Raw genomic sequence first — 5,007 nt, 5'->3', positions numbered from 1 at the left:
GCCTGTTTTTGGCTGTTAGTATCCCCACTGGCCAGACACAGTCGGGGGTGCTGGGCTGCAGTTCCTGCCAAGAGACCTCAGAGGCCCAGATCTGGGTTCATCCTAGTCCTCGGCCATCACAACTCTCATGACCGGCCATGCTGCTTTCTGTCCTTGCTTTGACGATGTATTTATTTTTACTAAAATAATGAGTGCCCATGAAACCACCCATAAAATCAACAAGCAAAACACTGACAATACCTATTTTCATGTGTTCCTGCCCAAACCCTGAATTTTATCATTCCCTTGCTTCAAAAAAAATCATGTTATCACTTATATGTCTAAACAATGTATTTTTAGATTTGATTGCTTTTGTACTTTGTAGAAAAGATCATTCGATGTTATGCCAGGGGTCGTGCATGGTGTTGCCTGTGGCTGTCGTTCACTCAGCTTTCGCTGCCGTGTAACCCTCAGTAGTGTGAGTAAGTCTGTCCATTCTCCTCCCAGTGGGCACCAGGGCTGTGTTCAGCTTTCTGCTGTTAGGATTAGTGCTACGACCAACGTTCTCGTACAAGTTCTCAGGTGAACCCAGGGTTCAAGGCGACCTGAAGGTGGAAGTGCCGGACCACAGGCTATGTGAATGATCGGCATTACAAGGTATCGTCAAACTACGCTCCAGAATGGCTGGCGGCTTTGTGACCTCACCACCAATCCATGAGCAATCTGGTTGATCGTGTCCTTTCCAGCACTGAGTTTTGCACTCCAGTGGCTGTGGGTGGCACCTCATCCCGTCTTGCTGTGGGTTTCTCTGATCCTTAAGGAAAATGAGCGTCTCTCAGTAGCCACTGCTCACGTTTCCTCTTCTGTGAAATGCCTGTTCCCATCTCTTGGCCATTTTCCTGGTGCTATTTTTTTGTTCTTTGCTTATTGATTGCAGAGTGTCCTTTATATATTAGGTATTGTTGGCTAACTGTACATATTAGAAGTATCTTCTCCAGCTTAGCAGTTTGTCATTGTCATTTTACTTTCTTCATTTTGTCTTTTGATTAAGAGAAAAATCTTAATTTTAATATAATGAAATGTTTGATTCTTTTATTTCATGGTTAGTGCTCTTTTGTGTGTGTCTTATTTAACAAATCCTTTCCCACAAGGTCAGAAAGAAATTCACAGATATTCTTCAAAAGTTTTGCTTTTGACATTTAAGTCCTTAATCCATCAGGAGTTGACATTTATGTATTTTGTGAAATAGGAATCCAGTTTCTTTTTAGAAATAGAAACAAATCCTTATGGAAAATATGGATAAAACCTTCTTTGGCTCAATTTCCTTACTGCTCCACCACGCCACCTCTGATACATGTCAAAGTCGCACACGTGAGGGTCTGTTGCTGGGCTCCCCGTTCGACTCCATTAGTCAATGAACGAATTGCTGCCCAGAGGTCAGACTGTTCAATTCCACAGCTTCAAGGGTCCCAGTATTAGCGTGGGCAGTTCCCCTCTGACACTCTTCTCCTGGAGTGTCTTGGCCCTTTGCTCTCTCGTATAAATTTCAGGACCACTGGTCAAATTCTACAAAACTCCTCTTGGGACCTTGATTGGAATTGCACTGAGTCTCTGGATCAATTTATGAAGAATTGACATCTCTGTTGTATCAGGCCTCCCTCCCCTTATGCATCGTTATGTGCCCCCTCTTTTATCTAATTCTTTAATTCCTTTGCAGAAAACAGTATAATTTTCTGCCTAATTCTTACCTATATTTCATTACACTTAGATACTGAGAATTTTCATGCTCTGTGAATGGTGTCCTTTTTTTTAACGTACATTTTCCATTTGTTTGTTCCTGGTATATAGAAAAGCAATTGGCCAGGGGCAGTGGCTCAGGCCTGTAATCCTAGCGCTCTGGGAAGCCGAGGCGGGTGGATCGTTTGAGCTCAGGAATTCGAGATCAGCCTGAGCAAGAGCAAGACACCCCGTCTCTACTCAAAATAGAAAGAAATTAGCTGGACAACTAAAAATATGTAGGAAAAATTAGCCGGGCATGGTGGCGCATTCCTGTAGTCCCAGCTACTCGGGAGGCTGAGGCAGGAGGATCTCTTGAGCCCAGGAGTTTGAGGTTGCCGTGAGCTAGGCTGATGCCATGGCACTCTAGCCCGGGCAACAGAGTGAGACTCTTGTATCAAAAAAAAAAAAAAGAAGAAAGAAAGAAAAGCAATTAACTTTTGTAGATTGTCCTTATATCTTGCTAAACTCTCCCTTTGGGTTTTCTATATAGTGTATCGTATCTGAAAATAATGTTTTTTATTTTCTCTTTCCCAATCCTTATGTTTTTATTTTTTCTAGGCATATTACTAGTGTAGGATCTGCAGTGCTCCCCGTTGAACAGAACCGATAACGGTAAACACAATGTTTTTGTTTCTCATCTCAGAGGGAAGGCGGCTAATGTCTGCCCTTCTGTTTCTGATTTGCCGACAGGCCGCATCATGGATTTATGTTGAACTGTTAAAAATTCTTCCTCAGCATCTATTAAAATAGTTCTTCCTCCTTTCATCAGTTAATGTGGTAAATGACACTGGCAGATTTTTCTAATACTAAACCATCCCTTGCAATCTTGGAATAGACCTAATTTCATTATGTTTATTATCTTTTTTATACACTACTGTACTCTGCTTGCTCAAGTTTTAGTTCTTTTACCTTTAGATTCATGAGTGAAATATCTGTCATTTCCTTTTCTTGTACCGTCCTGTCTGGTTCAGGTGTCCGGGCAATACTGGGCTCAGAGAGTGAACTTTGTCAGTTCTGCTGAATGGTTCGCACAACACTAGAAGGATCGCGCCTTAAGTTTGCTAGAACTCACCTGTAAATCATCTACATCTGGTGTTTTCTTTCATTGTGACATTCTTTAACAGATACTTTCAGTAAAAGAATATTTAATGCCCTAATACTCTTTAATAGTTATATTTAGGTTTGCTACTTCTTGGGTCTGTTTTAAGCTATATTTTCCTAAGTTTTTGACCAATTTATCTAAGTTTTCAAATTTATTAACATAAAATTGTTGATAGTATTCTCTTACTGTCTTTTTATTCTCTGCTATTTATAGTTAAATCCTCCTTTTTAGTCCTAATATGTTATTTTCCTCCTCTCTCTCTCTCCCTTCCTCCTTGTTAATACTCTGTAGAGTATCTTTGTGTTTTATTTCTACTCTACTTTTGGTATCTTTGGCCTTCTACTTCCATTAGATTTAGTCTCCTATTCTTTGTGTGGCTGCTTTTTTTTTAAGACAGGGTCTTGCTCTGTTGCCCAGGCTGGAGTGCAGTGGCATCGTCATAGCTCACTGTAGCCTCACAGTCCTGGCTCAAGCGATCCTCCTGCCTCGGCCTCCCAGAGTGCTAGGGTTACAGGCACGAGCCACCCTGTCCAGCCTGTACAGCTTCTTAAGTTAGGCACACACTTTGACTTTTCAGCCTTTCTTTGTAATACATGCACTTCAACTTCAAAGGGTCTTTGAGGGATCATTTTCATACATTCCACACATTTTGATAGGCAATATTTTCCACTTTTTTTCAGTTCTACTTAGTTTCAAATTTTCATTATGACTTCTTTTATCTATGAATTATTTAGAAGTTTTTAATTCAATTTCCAAATATAGGCAGGTTTTAGAAAACTTATCTTTTTGTTATTAACACATATCTGGATTGTGTTGTGGTGAGATAATTTTTTAAAAGAACATTATTTTGGCTGGGTGCAATGGCTCATGCCTGTAATCCCAGTGTTTTGGGAGGCCAAGGCAGGAGGATCACTTAAGGCCAGGAGGTCAAGATCAGCCTGAACAATACAGAGAGATCTCAACTCTACAAAAAATAGAGAAAAATTAGCTGGGCATGGTAGCATGCAGTTAGGAGGCTGAAGCAGGAGGATCTCTTGAGCCCAGGAGTTCAAGGTTGCAGAGAGCTATGATGATGCTCCTGTACTCCAGCCTGGGAAATAGAGTGAGACCCTGTCTCTTGGTGAAAAAAAAAAATAATATTAAAAAAAAAACTTTTTTTTTTTTTAGACAGAGTCTCACTCTGTTGCCTGTACTAGAGTGCCATGGCATCAGCCTAGCTCACAGCAACCTCAAACTCCTGGGCTCAAGCAATCCTCCTACCTCAGCCTCCCAAGTAGCTGGGACTACAGGCATGTGCCACCATGCCTGGCTAATTTTTCTATATATACATTTAGCTGTCCATATAATTTCTTTCTATTTTTAGTAGAGACGGGGTCTCGCTCTTGCTCAGGCTGGTCTCAAACTCCTGAGCTCAAACAATTTGCCTGCCTTGGCCTCCCAGAGTGTTAGGATTACAGGCGTGAGCCACCGCACCTGAAATTTTTTATATGTTTATAGACTAATTTGTGATTGATTTTTATAATTGTTCCACATGTAAAGAAAGTAATTTCTCTAGTAATTAGGTACAGAATTCTCTATATGTCTATTAAATCAACCTTGTTATTTGAGTTGTTCAAATCTGTTTGTTTGCTGATTTTTATTCTTTTTGGGGTCTGCTTGGCCTATCTCTAATGTTTGTTGAAGTCTCTCAGCATGATGGTGGATTTGTTTCTCCTTGACATTCTTTTAGTTTTCACCTTGAGTCTTTTGAGGCCATTATGTGTGTATATGCATGTATTTAGATTTATTACAACTTTTGGATAATTTGAAACTTTCTTATTTTGTTTCTATTCTTGATGACGCTTTTAAAGTATATGACCAATTTGCCTAATATGAAAATATATCTTTTCATATATATATATTTCCATACTTTTGTTTTCAACCTTTCTGGATCCTTTTTTTTTTTTTTTTTTGAGACAGAGTCTTGCTCTGTTGCCCGGGCTAGAGTGAGTGCCGTGGTGTCAGCCTAGCTCACAGCAACCTCAAACTCCTGGGCTTAAGTGACCCTTCTGCCTCAGCCTCCTGAGTAGCTGGGACTACAGGCATGTGCCACCATGCCCAGCTAGTTTTTTCTATGTATATGTATTTTTAGTTGTCCAGCTAATTTC

Source organism: Lemur catta, chromosome 10, assembly GCF_020740605.2.
Source record: "Lemur catta isolate mLemCat1 chromosome 10, mLemCat1.pri, whole genome shotgun sequence".
Taxonomy (NCBI): domain Eukaryota; kingdom Metazoa; phylum Chordata; class Mammalia; order Primates; family Lemuridae; genus Lemur; species Lemur catta.
The sequence above is the reverse complement of the archived record's forward strand: the minus strand, read 5'-3'. Positions refer to the sequence as shown.